Raw genomic sequence first — 18,674 nt, forward strand, 5'->3', positions numbered from 1 at the left:
AGTTCCTCAATAATGTTTTATTCCATTTGTTTAGCATTGGTTGATGACTTTGCTTGAACTTGCTCAGATGTTGGGTTTTGAAGTGATTTTCTGTTCTATCATTCCTTCTGATTTTTTTTTAGTTGGCATTGTAGAGATTTTTTCGTCTTCCGTCTATTTTGTTTCGAGTATAGTGATGAATCCTTTTTTTCCATGTGTTTCAATCCATTACTATCAGTATTCTTTCTAATGCTAAAAATATGATGAGAGGCTGGATCCTCTCCAGATTATAAGTTCATTAAGTTTTAAGCACTTTCTTCCCAGCTCTTGGGAGGCTGAGGCAGGAGGATTGCTGTGAGTTTGAGGCCAGCCTGGGCTACAAAGTGAGTTCAAGGCCAGCCTAAACTATATAATGAAACCCTGTCTTAAAAAAGACCAAACAAGAGTAGCCATTACACCAGAAAGATGGCAGAGGAAGAGCAAAGCAAAAAGATCCCCTTGGTTCCAGAAAATCTCCTGAAAAAGAGGAAGGCTTATAAGCCCTCAGAGCCACCCAGGTGAAGCAGGCACTTTTGGCAAAGAAGAAGAAGGTAAAAAAGATCAGATTTAAGCGACTGGAATCTTTCCAACGTGATTCCTGGCGACAGCAGTGTGACATGGTGCGCGTGAAATGATTAGAAGTGAAGCCTCTCGCTTTGGGCGCACCTGGTAAACACTCCTTGGCCTTAGTTGTCAGCCTCCAAAGTATCAACAGGGTGAGTTTACTAGTACAGAAGCCACAAGACTTCGCCTGAAGAAGTTGTTCAGTGGTGTCTTTGATAAAGTCAACCCCCAAACCCTCAAAATGCTGCGGAGAGTGGAGCCTTATGTGACCTGGGGATTTCTGAGTCTGAAGTCTGATGGGGAACTCATTTGAAATGTGGACAGACCAAGGTCAAGAATAAGACCTTCCCTCTAAGGGACAGCACTGTAATCAGGGAGCACCTGGGCAAGTTTGGTGTCCTTTGCCTGGAAGACTTCATTCACAAAATCGCCTTCCCGGAGGGTGCATTTCTTGGAGATCGCCCACTTCTTGGGCCCTTTCTACCTGTCTGTGGCCCGGCACGCTACCAAGAAGAGGGTGGGCTTCCTCCAGGAGATGGGCTCAGGTGGCTATCGGGGTGAAACCAGCTCATCTGCCAGCTGAACTAGTTCCAGAATATCAAAGCAGTGTCTTGGAAGCACGTGTTTGTTTTGGAACTGTTATTGAGTGTCTTCGGAGAAGATGATTTTCTGCCTGCAGAACTGGAAGAGGTCAGGGAAGCCAAGCTGCTGGTCTTGGTAGGCACCTCTCCCCACTGCACTGTTTCAAGGAAAAGTTCCATTGTTTTCCACATTGTCCCCAGCTGCCACTGAAATCAACACGTCGCTGGAAGAAGACGACCTGTTTTGTTGCATCTTCTGTCACAGAGTTTGGTGCTGGTGAATGAATAACCTAAGCGAGGCTCCCTGTGACTGGTAGCAGTGGACCCAACCGAGAGGCCTGCTTGAGTCTGGAGCTCTAGGGCCTTCTTTTGAAAAGACTTGAAATACAGTTACAAGGATTATGAAAACAAAACAGAACAAAACAAAACAAAACAAAGAACCAAACCAAAACTTCCTTGTTTTTTGGTACAAGATATTCCAGGACCATCTTGTACTTTGCTGGCTCAAGTTTGGACTCATCTGTTTGTCCTAGGAATGCTTGTGTCTTTTATGAATGCTCTTAGTATAAGAACTAAGCATTAATATGTCTCTTTTCTTTTGTTATCCATTTCTTCTCAGACTTCTTCAGTGTACATTAACGATTTTTGTTGTGTTTATTGACACTTCAAATTCAATACCAAGTTGAGCTTTACAAAATTTTTTCGAACTTTTCTTCTTTCCTTCTAGTGAAAACCTTGTTTCCCAACAATATCAATTTTTGTCTAAATACAAAGTGGTTTCAGAATTAAAATACCATTTCATACCAAGAACATCCCTATTACATAAAATTCAAGACTTCATGTGCATCTTTGTCTTTTGGTCGTATATAGAATGATGAATCCTAGGGGATTCAGGTGAACTTCAGTTAAGGTTCCAGATTGTACTGGGCTCAGAAGCAGAATGGGGCTTGAGAGGATATCCAGTTTTCTTAGCTAGATAGAAAGAGATTGTAATTTATCTAATTAGTTACTTATAATTGGTTCATTGAAAAAATGTATTCAATATTCTGTCTGTCCAGTAAAGTGATAGATATAATAATTTGAAATATTATGTGTTTATTGACGCTCCTTGTCTGGTATTGGTATAGCAACTCTAGATATTGTTGGCATCTTTTTACTTTTAACTTTTCTATACATTTCTGTTTAATGTGTCTTCTATTAGTAATGTAAAGCTTTCTAAAATCTAGATTTTTCAGTCTTTTAACTTTAATTTTAAACTTTAATCCCTTTCATTTAATATTGTTATTAATGTATTTGATCTTGAATGTGTCATCTCTTTTGTTGCATCAGTTCCATGTTTCTTTGTGACTATTTCAGTTGTCTGCTTTTTCTCTTTACTTTTTGTTATGTTAGTGTAGCATTGCTCCATTCTCTGTATTCTGGTTCTTTAAACAGAGGAACGGAAGGTTTTATTGCTGGAGTTTTATTCTCTATGTGTCATAGAGTGATATGCTCTAGTGTAGAGCTAAGTAATGGAAAATTTGTATTGTGGAAAATTATAGTCTTTTCTTCTTGTTTTTTCATTTCTAGCAAAAAATTTCCTGCTTTTTATTTTCTTTGCAGAGCTGTTAAGCAGCTATTGTTTGTGCATAAACTGGTCTACCAGTTTACTCCATTGTGCCAGAAGGGAAACTCTGCCTTATCTTAGTATAATTAAATTTCCCTTTTCAAAAAACTAGGAATTGATTCAGAGTCCTTGCATTGAGCTACATTCACAGCCCACTATTTACTTTTTGTTTTGAGAGAGGGTCTTGCTAAGTTCCTAAATTGCCCAAACTGGTGATCTTTCAGTCTCTCAGAGTGGCAGAACTGCATAGTGTGCCACCATGCCTGGTTCCTGAAATGCAGATCAAAAGCCATAATTGATACTTTAAAATCTCAGAGTTAGAATTTTTATGTTTATTAGTATATATTTGCTGTATATGATAATTACACTCATCATGGGGAGTTGCTATATGTACATAAACTATATTAATTCTTTATTCACTTTCCCTTGCCCTCCTTTCTAGATTCCCCTTTAATTTACTGAGAATCTACATCCCTATTATCTAATTTTCTCTTTAGATTACTTACTAACACTTTGGGCTTCTCACATAAGAGAAACCATGTGATATTTAAACTTGTGTGCCTGATTTACTTCACTTAACATGTTCTCAAGGCACGTGTATTCTCTTATAAATGACTCAGATTTATCACTTTTTAATGGCTGAGTAGGACTGTACTGTATACTATGCATTTATTTTATCCATTTATCTATTGATGGACACATAGGCTGCTTCCAAGGTTTAGCTATTATGAATTGTGCTGTTATAAACATAGTATGCATATATATATATATGATGTTATTAACTCCTTTGTGAAGTTACCTAGAAAGGGAATAGCTAGGTTGAATGAAATTTATGTTTTAGGGCCTGGGGATTTAGCTCAGTGGCGTAAGCACCTGCCTTACAAGCAGGCGGTCGTGAGTTCGATCCCTGGTACCGATAAAAACGAAAAAGACAAAAAAAAAAAAAAAAGAAATTTATGTTTTAATGTTTTTTTAAAAGGAATCTTCATATTAATTTCCACAGTGGTTGTACTGGTTTATATTCTCTTCAATAATGTAAAGATTTTTGAAGGTTCCAAGTGTAACTTTGGTAATTATTAATTTGGAAGTGGGTATCTTTTGATACCAAATTCATTTGTCTACTTATCAGTCACTTTTTGAGTGTGTATGGTGTACTATGAATTATACTGTTTATGGGGACAATAGAGATGAATTCCCTAGTGGTATCTAGCTCTTGGCTGAACTGGGTGGCATTTATGTCTTCACTTTCTAGTTTTTATTTCTGTTATTGCTGGGGAAACTAAGAGAGAGGGAAAGAGCAGAAAAAGCTCCCAGAGTCAAGGCCACCATCCTGAAAATGGCCAAATTTTGATAGCTTGAATAAAATCCCACACTATGACAGTCTGAAGTTCTTAGAAAAATTTTCTACTAGGGTCTTGGGGACTTGAGCCACGTGTATGGAAAACTTCCTCTAGACTATTGTTGATAAAGTGAGTGTGAGAGAGTGCTATAAACCACAACATCAGCAAAATTTGATTTGGAAAATACTGTCTAAAAATGGCAGCCCTGAGGGTGATGAAGTTACTGTAATTTGCAAGAAGACAATTTCTTGAAGTTACTTGTCTCTTTCTTTGGCACTGGGTCCTGGGTAAGGTCCTGGGTAACTGTGAGGCTCCCACCGACAGGCTTGTGGACTACTTCAAGAGCTTCAACAGCTGTGAGTTGCAGGCAGTAAATAAACCTTCCTAAGGTGGAGGTAGTCAACTTGGATGAAGTTGATTTCTTTCCATTTGGAGACTTAGGAAATGGCTCTGTAAAGAATGAAGAGAAAGAGAGAGGTAGAGATAGGAGAGTTTAAACCTCTGTGTCAGACCTTTTCCATTATTCATGGAAAATCTATATATTCTGCTATCAGTTTTAAGCAAAGCAGCTTTGTTGTTTCTATTGATTATGTAATTTATTATCTTCATTTAAACTCTTCAAGGAATAAATAAGTAAAAGGCATTTTGAGGGAAAGAAGCTCCTTAGAAGAAAGTAATTTCCCAGGAAAGTAGTTTAATCCTTTTAAAATTAGGCTTACAAACTATTGCATTTGATTATTCTGTTGGATTCCCTTTTTAAAATGATGCTGGTTTTAGGTTTTCTGTTTTAGCTGAATCCTTTTAATTTCTACTTCTGTCTTTATGAAACTGTCTTTCCATTGCACTCATCAATTAACCTAAAAAGAAAAATAAGCAAAAATATACTACAACTACAGATAAGGAGCCTCTTGGAGTTAGTCTTGCTTCTCCATTACTTGCTGGTGAATATAATTTACAAAATCATCAAGCTTTATATCTCTATGAACGTTACACAAGATAGCGATGATGAAAATATTATTGTGTAGTGATTCACTACTTATTAAATTATGTAACATTTTTATTTTCTCTAGGTTTTCTGATACCAAGTTCAGAATATTTTATGTGTATTATTTAAAAACTGGAGCATTGAGCAAGAGGATTTTTAATTTTTAAAAATTTACAATTCAGTGAATTTTATTTCAGTTTTCTATACTGAGTTCTCTTAATGATTACTGTTGTGATTCACTCTGAGTCCTAGGTAAGTGTGTCCTTGGGAGAGTTCCCTTCCTGGACAGTGAACGTGTCGCCATCTTCACACATGCTTGGCCCTCCTCTGCAGGTCTGTTCCCCCTGCTTCTGGGGTCTTTGGTGACTTGTATTTCTGCAGAGCACGTTATTCTTCCTTATCAGACTCATTCCCTGAGATTGAACAGCTTTGCCCAGTGTTCTTGGTTATGTTAATATTCCTCCCCTAGAGTAATAAAACCCCAAAAGTGTAATTGTTAGTGTAAAAAGAGAGGAAAGGAAGGTGGACTAAGGGATATAACTGCAAGTATGTTTGCGTGTGTAGGATGGAAAACCATATTACTAAGCTTTTGTTGGATCATTGTACAGAACTGTCTCCAATATCACTGTATGAATGTCCACTTTAATTTTATAATTTGGTCAAAATGTGCTATGCATAAATTTTATAATTTGGACAACTGTTTCTAGGAAGATAACATGTAACCTATTAACTAGTGATTTCTTACTGTATATTTTTCTCCCTGAAATTCTGTATTACTGGTACCCTTTTACTGCTTTGTTTTTTTATGTCCTTTCTTTTTTCTCTTTAAATAAAAAAATACATATCACTTAAAAAAAAATATTCCTCCCCTGGAGCTGCGGACGTTCTTCTGGTTCACTCTGTGCCTCCTGGCCTCCATGTCAGTGCTAGCTAAGGTGGAGTCTCTCTTCTTGCATTTCCTCTTTCCTTTGCCCTTACTGGATAAATGTCTTCCAGCTTTTTTCAGCAGTGAGAAATTATTGTTTTAGAAACTATGTTTTACTTTAAAAAAGCCAAATTTGTTCATTTCTTAACCAACGTTAGTTTATGTCCCTAAAATAACTGTTAGGGACTTTAATAGGTATCAGTATGAGCATGAGAAGTGAATAGGTGAAATCAAAATATTTTGGGGTGGTGGGGCATGTATGTAATTGAAGTTATGTATTGTACCCTTAGGAATATATGATGCCTCCTCAACACCATCAATATCCTGTAAAAATCCTTTTACCTTATTAATTAATGGTTATCTTTTTTCTGTGTTAACATAGGTACATTTGAGTTTAAAACCCTCCACATGAAAATCCTCATGAAGACTAGTAACAAATGATATTGCTAAAACACAGAGAGACCAGGACACACTGCATATCTCAGTGGCATGGTGTAGTTGCAAGATCATGATTTAGAGTTATGTACACAGGTTTGATCTTGGCTTTGGAAATTGTTTAACTATAATTTGTGTGCTTTAATTTCTTTACTACTAAAATCTGGGCATAATAACAATATCATTGATTTGTCATGACGATCTAAAAAACTTTATCCATGCATGAATCTAAGTTAGACTGATTAATGGAGAACAGGGTCAACTATGACTGACTGAGTTGATAGTGAACAAGGGAATTCACAGGGAGTAGAGAAACAGAGTAAGATGACAAAGAAATTCCAAATCCTCATAGAATTTAACAAAGAAAAACCATGAAGAACAACGTAGAAAGGGGAGCTTTTGGTGACTTTCTATTCTGTGCTCTGGGCCAGTTCACTCAAAGGAACTTTTAAGAATAGTGAGGACAGGGACAAGCGGGAATATGGGGTCACAGTGGAAGAAAGGTAGGACAAATTGGAGCCAGAGGGAAAGAACAATGAGAAAAAGTGAGCAGAGAGCCAAGAGAGGTAAAGGAATTCTTGGTGGCTTCTTCAGTCCAGAAGAGGGAGTTGGAGGCAGAAAATAAGATATTCACTGAACTGAGAAAAACTACTTTACAGCTTTTCAGGAAGAGGCTGCGCAGCACCCAAGGAATGAAAATACAGGATTCAATATTGATGAAATTTGAAGTTTAGGATAAACATCAGTTTAGGGAATGTAGAGTAATTTATATTTAGAATGTTTCATGAGAAAGATTGACTGTTAAGGGAATCCTATAAAAATGTTACTTGGGCCAGCAGCTGAAATAAATTGTACATTCTTGTAAGGGAATTCTTAACAACCTGTTTATTTTCTAGAAGATTAGAGGGTACATGTAGGAGATGATGTGACTTGATAAATGTTCTAATAAACATTGTGCCTAAATTTAGCATTCTTTCCAAGAAATGTGATAAGAGGATTCTGGCAATGGATAGATGAGGTTAATTATCTGCTAAGCGTCTTTCACTTATGCATAGCACATTTTGACCAGTGGAGGAGACAAAGACACTTTACTCTGGTGAACTATGGAATATCTTCTGCATTGTTAGGTGAAGCAACTCTTCTGCAGAATGGACTAGAATAGCCTTAGGGCCTCTGAGGGACAAATGACTCAGATGATCACCAGGAATGCTGCAAAGTGGAATCATAAAATATGGTTTAATTGTTGTGGGCACATGTATTTTTCTTCATTGATAAAAAAGCAATACAGAATACAAAATAAAGACTCTTAAAAATAATTAATGTAGGCCTGGGGATTTAGCTCAGTGGCATAAGCGCCTGCCTTGCAAGCGTGCGGTCATGAATTTGATCCTCGGTACCAACCACAAACAAACACGAAATTAAAATAGAACACCATTGAATTCTATACACATATTTGAGAGAAGTCCATTCTTGTTAAATCCAAGAACTTTTAGGTGTTTTTCAGCACAGTGGGGCCATGGAACCAGAAACTCTGGGCAGATTACCGTAAGTACTAATTTTATCTTTTGCCCTACTCTTTGGCAAGTTCCTTGAATTTCTGGTGGTTGTGGTCAAGACCTTCTGTTGTAAGAAGTTCCATGGAAACCTGGACACACATGAGAACCAACTGTCCCTTTGGACAATGCCCTGATGTGAGACTCTTCCTTCCCCATCTCATCTCTCCTGACAGATTGCACTATTGGTTCTATGGCAGCGAAAAAGCAGACGGAGAAGGGAGGGGGCAGGAATAAGGTTAGTCCTCCAGATTCCACCCCCAGTGGTCTAACCAATTCTAACCAGGTTCCATCACCTAACAACATGTTTAACTACTGAACGCATTAGTGGATGAATCCACTGATAAATATAGTGACCCCACTGTCTAATCACCCTTCAAACACATGAGACTCATGGGGCCACGTTAGGTCTAAACTGTAACACGGATGGATAGCAAGATCCTGGGAAGCTGGGGTGGGATTAAGAGACAGGATGAGATAGATAGATGGATGGATAGATAGATAGAGAGAGAGAGAGACAGAGACAGAGAGACAGAGAGACAGAGAGAGAAAGAGACAGAATAGAGAAACAGAGACATGCTATATGATGTGTATAAAGGGCAGAGTATTCATAATTGGGCAAAGAAGGGGAAATCCAACCTTAGCAGATACCCCACCTCCTGGAGGGATTGAGATGATCACGTTCTTGAGGACTAGGACTCTGAGAGCTCTGCATCCTTACATGGTTTTGAGAATTGCCTGGACCAATCATTTGTTGCTATGTTTATTGCCATGTGGGAAAAAAATACAATTTGAATAAGGAATAATAAAGTTATATTTTCAAAGGGGAAAAGGGCTTAGAATTGGAAATATTTATAAAGGTCTGTAAGGTACTGAATTATTTATGTTAATGTGCTGTGAACTTTAAACCAGCTGATGGATATAAAATATTTAGAGCAGGGCTTATCATGCAGTAGGTGCTCAGTAAATGTTATTATTTGAAATACCAATTATTTCATAAAACTTTATAAATGCGCAGTGTCAAGGATTGAATTTGGGGTCTTGTTTACCTAGGTAAGTACTCTACTATTGAGTTACCCCTGGCCCTGTTAAACTTTTTTCTCATGTAAATAAAACATTTTTCTCCCTTTGTTTTTCTTCTTGTCTCATAGATTTCTATGAATTAAAATTGGCTAGATATTTTTCTTTTTTGTTCAATATTATAAGATAAAAAACCCAGAAGGATTGCAAATTGTTGCATTAGTGAGAGTAGACCTCCATCACAACTTACTGTAATTCAATGTTGAAACCCACTTTGCTAGGGTGCTATGTAGAGTATTAAGAGAATGAACTGCTGCATTAGATGGGTTTGGATTTAAGTGCAGGATCTTCAATTTACTAAATCTATGTTCATGAGGAGTTTGAGTTCTTTAAGTGTAAAGTTCTTTTTATTATAGAGATAAGAATATAATGCTTCTGTTTCTTTCTCCGATAAAAAGTGCTACCTGTTTCAGGGTTGTTCCCCAAACTGGATGAGACTGTCTAATGCTCTTCCCAGCACCACACTCTTTGGTAACAGCCTTTCTAGCATTCTCCGACCATACTCAGAAACTGGGCCAATGGTAGTTTCCAGACTGTTGGTAAAATGAGTCAGTGCAGGTGTGAGCATCTGTGTGGCCCAACTTGGGCCAATCTTAGCACTTCCCCAGGATTTTTCTGAGTGTTAATTGAAAGCATGATGGGAACTGTAAGAAGAAAACAGTGGGACATTTTAGCTATTTCTCATGGTGTGTGGAGGAAGTCCATTTTTGGCAAGAAAGAATAAGACCAACACATGAAAAGAAGTTAAAACAAGAACTAGGGGGACACAGAAACAAAACAATACAAAAACCAAACCACCACAACAACAAAAAAATCAAAAACAAAAAAACAAACAACCCCCCAAAATCAAACAACAACAATAACCACCACAACAAAACCCCTAACACTAGGGGAAGACAGAGAACTCCTAGAGTCATGGTCATTCTGAGGAATTAAACTTGATGTAAGAAGCCACAGATTGAAGATTAAAAATAGTGGCATGAACTCTGGCAGAAAAATAAAGTTTCTTTGGGACCTGAAATCAACACATGTAGAAATAACATTCTTGGTTAAAAAATAAAGAGATCTCCAGGAATAGGAAAGAAAACTAAAAATTACAGAGAAGCTGGAGAAATGGAGCCTAATGCAGAGAAAGAACCAAGCAGTCTGAAAGCTCACCTCAGTTCCAGGAAGGGAAACCTATCTCCACTGACTCGAGAAGTCTGGAGAGAGTTAGCAGCACCAGGGAGAAATGATGGACTGGGCAGGCAGCGCTGGCCCCTAGAAAAGCCCACAGGTATAAATTGCAAAATAGTATGGAGTTTTACTCTGTGATTACTTCTGCAAGGCAGCTAAAGTTGGAGAAAAGTTCAGTGAAGGACCTAGTATGTTTGAGATAGCTTAATGCAGAGCCATTTGGAGTAAGGCTTAAATGTTTAAGACTGAACTACAAAACAACTATACTTCAAGCTTTCTAGTGACACCCTACTGCAGTGACCGGGTGGCAGACAACCACCCTTCACTGCAGTGTGGAGAAGGCATGGGCTAGACATAGACCCCGTTAGAAGTTTAAGCTCAGGTTAGGAAGGACACAAGGGTGCTAACCTCTGTGGTGGGAAGTCAGGTCAATAATGTGTGACTTTCATAGGGAAGTGGCTCTGAAAGTGCTGGAATTAAGTCAGTCTGCTTGAACTCTCATTTTGCTGCTTATATCTGGAACAGTACTCAGTGTTCTGTTACTTTCCCTATCTACCAACATGAGTAAGCATATAGCTTGGCTTGGAGGGTTACCACAGCCCGGGGTGTATGGAGAGAGGTGCATGTCACAAATCCACAGGCTGTAAAGCTATGTGGAGAAATCTACAGCCTGAGTATACAGAGGGATTTGGCATTAGGATGGACACCATTGATCGATCATGTCCAGTAGAAAAGGCAGAGCAGGATTCAGCATTCACAGACAAAAATGTAAATGGGAAGCAAATTAGGGCTTAGCAGTGACTTGATTTATCCCTCCTGTATAGTTCGTGGTTTCCAATACTGCAGCCCTAGAAAGAAATTACTCATTCAGAAATACAGAGGAATTTTTTTTGGGCTCATTTCTTTTCTTTTTGGTTTTACTCTCTGCTTTTTCTTTCTCTTTCTTGTTCATTTCTGTTACTTTGATCTAATTCTACCAATTTTATTACACTCCTTAATAGGATTCTTTATCTCATTTTTCTTTCCACCTTTTCATCTTCCTTTCTTTATTTTTTAAATTTTATTTCTTCCATCATCCAGTTCCCCATTCCCTCCATCTTTAGGTACAACCATTAAGCTTTATTAATCTTTAGCTATTTAGTTAACTATGTTATTATTGTTGAATCTTTTTCTACAGAAAAAAGTTGTACAGTCGTTGGATTTATTAGATATTAACTGCCAATATTTAGTTTGCCTTTGTGTCTATGTTATACATATAAATGTCCTCTATGAATAACAGGTAACTTTTATTGGTTTTTATGGTAAGTCAACATCCAGTTTATCTCTGACTATATTGTTGCTGTTGATTCTGTTGCTGTTACCAGGGTTACATAGTTGTTGCTATTAATTAGTTTCTAATATACATCAATATCTGATTTGTTTTTGTGTTATTAATAAAATTGGCTCATTTCCAAAGAACTGGGTGCTGGTCCAATTACGTGGCAACCTTCCTGCCAAATTAACAAAGGTGATTTGATCTTAGGTAAGAGGCAAAGGCCTATTGTTAGCAGACATGAACTAAAGAGCTTTCTATATTAGCAACAGTGTATTTCCTTTATAATCACCTGCAATCCTCAGTGTGCACATGCACACACACACACACACACACACACAAAACCCAAAAGAAATAAAAACATGCAAAGAGAAGGCAACAAAATGTTACCAAGAAACCTCAACTTCCCCAAAACTTACCGTTGGGGCATCACTGTGGTGGAAATGAAAAGCTAAACACCTGAATTATATGAAATAAAAGGGAGACCAAAAAATCAATATAAGGTGTTTGGTAAGCTCAAAGAAGATATTACCAAACAAATACTTAAGTTAAAGAAAATGATCAGTGAGCTTACAGAATACACTAATAAAAGTAGGTGAATAGAAATAAAAAAACCCAACGGTGTTCTATATATAAGAAACACATATAATCCAAAGAAGTTTCATAGACTAAAAATCAAAGAATGGAAAATGATATTCCATGCAACAGAAGCCTGAAAGTAAGCAGGAAAAGCTGTCTTATTTTCAGATAAAGTGAACATCAAGCCAAAGCTGACCAAAAGAGGCAAAGAACTGTACTGCTACCTCTTAAAGGAGCAATTCTACAGGGAGAGATAACAATTATACATATGCACTGAACAACCAACTTAATGAAGACACTATTGGATGTAAAAGATTAGATAAATATCAACATAATTATAGTGGGAAATCTCAATAACTTAGCTACAAATTGATAGATTAACTAGATGAAAAATCAGCAAAGAAATATTTAGCTGAACCACACCTTTAAACAAGTGGACTCAGTAGACATATACAGAATATTCTACCCAATGAGAACAGAATATTTCTCAGCAGTACATGGAAATTTCTCCAAAATAGACCACATACTAACCCATAAAGTATTCTTAATAAATGCATAAGAATCAGAATTATTTCATTCACTTTATTGGGTCATAGTGCAATGAAACTAGAAATCAATGGCCAAAGAAACCATGCAAACACATGAAAATTATGCAATACCCTCTTGAATAATCAATGAGTCACAGATGAAGTTAAGAAAGAAATTAGTTCCTATAACAAACAATAATGCTAGTATGATATATTGGAACCTATGGGATACAATGAAAGCAGACTTAAGGAAGAAGTTTATAGTTCTGAATACACACAGAAAGACAGATTCTCCCAGAAAGAGTTAAGGATGTCATATTAGAATGTTACATGGATACTCATGTTTATAGTAACACAATTCACAATAGCTAAATCTTGGAAGTAGTCTATGTGACCATTAATGGGTGAGGGGATAGAAAATACATGATATTTATACACAATGGAACAATACTCTGCTATAAAGAAAAGCAAACTTGTGTTAACTATAGGAAAATGGATGCACTTTGAGACCATACTGTTAAGCAAAATAAACCAGATACACAAGCTTAAATATCACATCATTTAATTATATGAGAAATTAAACCTATGAATAAAAAGCAAGAAAAAAGGACAGAATAGGAACTATGGAAATAGATCTTTTTCAAATGGGAAGGAGAACAAGTGATAAAGGGAAGAAGGAGAGAAGGGAGGGGAAGGGAATAAAAACAATTGAAATGCATTATGTATGCACATGAACAGAATTCCCAGATCCCAATGAATAACCTACTTGATATACCTCAAGTTCTCAGAAAAACAAGGACAATCCAAATCCAAAGCTAGTACAAAAAAGGAAATTATACAGATCAGAGCAGAAATTATGAAATTAAGGTAAGAAACAATATAAAAAATTGATGAACTGAGGAACGGTTCCCTCAAGATGAACAAAATAGAAAAACCGTTAGTAATTCTTACCAAAAAAGGGAAAATAAAGACCCAGATCAATGCAGTTAGAATTGAAAAAGGTAAAATCATAATAGGTAAGGCCAAAATCTGAAAGATTATCAATTATTACTTTGAAAATCTTTACGTAAATAAATTACAGAATCAAGAAGAAATGAATGGATTCCTAGATGTATATGAATTACAAAAAACTGAACTAAGATGTAAAAACCCTGAATAATCCAGTAACAGTCATTAAAATTGAAGCGATAACCAAAGAAAACTTACCAACTAAGAAAATCCCAGGAGTTGGTGGATTTACCACTGAATTCTATAAGAACTTCAGGGACAATCTAACACCAATACTTTTAATGAACTTGAAAGGGAATGAGTACTCACGAAGTCGTTCCTGGAAGGTAGCATTACCCTGATTCTAAAATCAGAAAAAAGCTCCACTGAAAAAAAGAATTAAAGCCCTATCTTTTTAATGAACATACAAACAAAAATCAGCAAGATACCAGAAAACACGATGTAAGAAATTTTCAAAAAGATCATGCACCATGACAAAAGCTGGCTTTATTTCACAGATACAGGGATGGTTTAACACATGCAAACAAATAAATGTAATATATTACTCAAATATAAGCATAGACAAAAATTGCATGATTATCTCAATAGATGCATAAAAAGACTGACAAAAATCCAACATCCATTTATGATAAAAACCTTGGAGAAAATAGGTATAGAAGGACTATATCTCAATCTGATAAAAGCCATTGATGATAGTACCATTGCTAACATCTAATTAAATGGGAAAAACTGAAAGCTCTCTTCCTAAAATCAGGAACAAGGATATCCACTATCACTACCCCATTCAGATAGTACTAAAAACATTAGCTAGATCAACTGAGCAAGATAAAGAAATAAAAGGGATATGTATAGGAAAGAAGTCAAATTATCATTATTTACAGATTACATAGTTCTCTACATACAGAATAAAAAATTTCTGTCAAGGGACTCCTATAATGAATAAAAAAATCACCAAAGTAGCAGGATACAAAACACACAAAATTCAGTAGCACTCTTGTATATTAATAATTAACTCATTGAGAAAGAAGTGGGAAAACAATATCATTCACAGTAGCATCAATAAAAATACTTAGAAATTAACCTCACCAGGAAAGTGAAAAACTTCCACAATCAAAAACTACTGTACTTTGAAAAAGGAGATAGAAGAGGACATCAGAAAATGGAAAATTATCACCTGTTCCTGGATAGGGAGAATGAATATTGTCGAAATAGGCTTACTTTCCAAACTGATATATAGATTTAATGTATCACAACAACATTCCTCACAGACCTAGAGGAAAACAATCCTGAAATTCTTATGGATCTACAGAAAGACATTATAGCAAAAGCAATCCTGGGCAACAAGGACAAAGGAGGAGGCATCAGAATCCCAGACTTTAAGTTATATTACAAGGCTACAGTGATAAAAACAGCATGATACTGCCATAAAAATACACATGTGCTTCAATGGAAAAAGACAACAACAGAGGGTGCAGAAACAATTGCAGGCATGTTCAGGTATCTGATATTTCACAAAGGGGCAAAAAATACATGCCGAAAGAAAGACATCCTCTTTGGCAAATGATGCTTGGGTATTACCAGTTGGCTATCTAGATGCAGAAGATTGAATCTAGACTTATACTTGTCACTATGTACTAAACTTAAATCAAAATGTATCAAAGATCTCAATATTAAAACAGACACATCCACTAGAAGAAAAATAGATAAATCTTAAAGACACAGGTATAGGCAAGCACTTTCCAAATACTTTGCATAAGTAATAATGTCAACACACAACAAATGGGATGACATCAAGTCAAAAAGCATTTGCATAGCAAAGCAAACAGAGTCAAGAGACAGCGCATGAAACAGGAAAATTTTTTTTTGCCCATGACTTATCAGATAGAGGACTAATATCTTAAATATAAGTATCTCAAAAATTAGATTTCCCTTTATAAAAGAGTCAGTCAAAAAATGGGCAACTGGAATTAGTAGATGCTTCTCAGAGAAAGAATTACAAATTTTCAATAAATATTTGAAAAATGTTCATCATCTCTGGGCATTGCAGAAATGCAAATTAAAGGAACACTGAAATTCCATCGTACTCCAGGAAGAATGGCTATCATCAAGGAATCAGATAATAAAAAACGTTGACCAGGTTGCTGACCCTTTTACATTGTTGCTGGGAATACAAACTAGCACAACTACTATGCCAGTCAGAATGGTGATTCCTCAAAAAGGATTTCACTCAATCCAGCCATTGTCTTTCTAGGTATCATCCTAAAAGACTTAAAGACATTGTATTACCATTAAGCATGACATCCACTTGTAACAGCACAACTTCTAATAGCTGAATCCTGGAAATTTCCTATGTGTCTATCCATAGATGGATGGATATATGGGGTCTTTATACAAAATGAGGTATTCCTCAGTAAAGGAGAAGGATAAATTTGAATCCCTTGTAGGAAATGGGTGTAGCTTAAAGTCATAAGGTTAAAGAAATGAATTAGATGCACAAGCTTGACTATTGCATGGTTTTCCTTTTATGAGGAGCCCAAAATACAAAGGCAAAATAAAAGACATCTATAATATGACATCTATAATAGGAAAAAAGGAGAGAGATAATTTACTAAAGGAAAGAGAACTAAGAGATTGAGAGAAAGGAGAGAGAGGAGAGGGAAGGCAATGAATGAAGAATTAAGACATGTTATATACACATACCAATTTCTCATAGTGAATATAATCAATCATTTTACTGCAAATGCGAACTGAAAATAAAAATAAAGAATTAGAAAAAGAGAAAGTTAAACAGAAATAAAGGTGTCATAGATTTTCCTCTCTAGTTTGTGGTGCCTGGAGTTCTACAGAACTTTGATCTCACATTGTGATTCTCAATGTGATGCTGCACCTTAAATCAATTCAAACAGTGGCCTTTAATATCAGGGTGGCATTTCACTTCAGGTCTTTGCCCCCAGGCTATTTTACATAGTGAAAGTACAGTACAGTGTTTACAGATGTCAGGCCTGAGTAGTCAGATCTCTCTATAACTTCAATCTTTGTTTCTACTCAGTTTCAGCCCCAGTGCCAATACAGGGTTATCTTTAGACTGGGGTACAAGAGTTTAGTTTGTACAAATCTGAAAGGCTCCAAATGATTGGACATTCAGACCACTGAAAGGGTCTTTGTTTTCTTTCCTGTATGTTTTTATGCCAGGTACCGTACTAGCTTCTTACAGAACCTTACTAAAGGCTGTGAGAAATTGCCTAAATGTGCTGTATTTCTAAAATTTTCTTTTTTGAGGAATTGTTACTGGACCCAAGGCCTTGTGTATGTTAATCGTGTGTTTTATGACTGAGCTACATCTCCAGCCATCTCAAATTTTAAAACACCTTAGTTTTGGTGCATGAGGGAAACTTTTAACCATACATATATTGCAGGATATTAATTTACCTTCTGAAAAAAGGGGAGAGGACTCAATTTCTCCATTCTGCTCCCCTATTCCTCCACCTACCCCCAATCAGCCTATTACACATTTAGGTACAGACTTACCTGAGCTTCCAAATTTAAGTGAAGGTTTTGAAATGCAAGCAATTGAAATAGAGTCTGCTTATTCACAAATAAAAGGAATACATTCAATGGATATTAAACAGCTGGAACAATTGCTTGGAAGGTTAGGGACTAGAATCTAAGCAATGAAATATAGGAAACTATGTAGTATTTCCAGCTTACATTAGAAGCAAGTTCTGTGTTCTTCTGAGACTCATAGGAGTAAAATTTTCCAAATGTAGAATGTGTTCCAGATATTTGGTGGCCACAATGTGGTAAATATCCAATATACACAGTGACTGTGCTAATGAAGTACTTTCCTCTTCTTCCTTATGTTTCTGTTTATTATTTCAACTACTCCTTGTTGTGAGGAAAATATGTGTCTCTTTCTGTGATTTTGAGGGTCAGATCTGCTAGGTTACATATATCACAGATGAGTAAAGTATATTACAGGAAAACAGGAAGACTAAATTTGTGAAGTGAACTGTAATAAGATCAACATGGTACTGGCAAAAAACAGACCAGAGGATCAGTAGAATATATTAGAAGATTCTGACACAACTACAAACACGCTTAGCCACATTATCTTTGACAAAGGGCCAAACATGTTCCCTGGAACAAAGTTAGCCTCTTTAATAAATCATGTTGGATAAACTAGCTTTCCATATGCTAAAGATTCAAACTAGACCCATATCTATCACCACGTACAAAACTAAAATGAAAGTGAATCAAAGAGCTAAAGATTAAAACAGAAACACTACATGTTTAGAAGAAAAAATAAGTAGAAATCTCAAAGACATAGGGGTAGGCAGAGAGTTCATAACAAAAACCAAACTGCATAAGAAATATTTCAAAGAATCAGCAAATGTGATCTCATCTTATTAAAAACTTTTTGTACATCAAAAGAAATCACCAACAAAGTGAAAAGAAAACCCATGACCTGGAAAAAAGTTTTATCCAACTGTCCCTCAGACAAAGGATTTCTATCTAGAATACATAAAGAATTAAAAGAAAACCAGGCTCCCCAAATTCAAAGACCCAGTCCAAAAATGTGCAGCTGAGATGAACACTTGCTTCTCAGATGTAGAAATACAAACGGTAAAAAAAATATGAATATTTCAATATCACTGGTCATTTGAGAAATGCAAATTAAAACGCCACTGTGATTCAGGTCTCACACCAGAAAGAATGGCTGTCATCAAGAAATGAACCAGTAACAAATGCTGGTGAGGTTGTGGAAAAAAAAGAATCCTTTTCCTCTGTTCCTTGAGGTGCAACCCCTGTGGAAACCAGTGTGGACATCCTTCAAAAAACAAGAAATAGCAGTCCCATTTGACCCAGCTATTCCCTTCTGGGTATCTTCCCAAAAGAATTGAAAACATCATACCACAGTGATATATGTGTGCCCATGTTCATAGCAGCACAATTTTTAATAGAAAGATCTTGGAAACAACTCAAAT

The 18,674-nt window shown here is 36.3% G+C and overlaps 1 pseudogene; it reads left to right on the plus strand.

Moving 5' to 3' along the window:
• Positions 1-441: 441 nt before the first annotated feature.
• Positions 442-1,170, plus strand: LOC100733984 (ribosomal protein uL30-like; annotated as a pseudogene).
• The last annotated feature ends 17,504 nt before the right edge of the window (positions 1,171-18,674 follow it).

The sequence above is a fragment of the Cavia porcellus genome, unplaced genomic scaffold, assembly GCF_034190915.1.
Source record: "Cavia porcellus strain 051 isolate PalLab524CR breed Dunkin Hartley unplaced genomic scaffold, mCavPor4.1 scaffold_1, whole genome shotgun sequence".
Classification (NCBI taxonomy): Eukaryota; Metazoa; Chordata; class Mammalia; order Rodentia; family Caviidae; genus Cavia; species Cavia porcellus.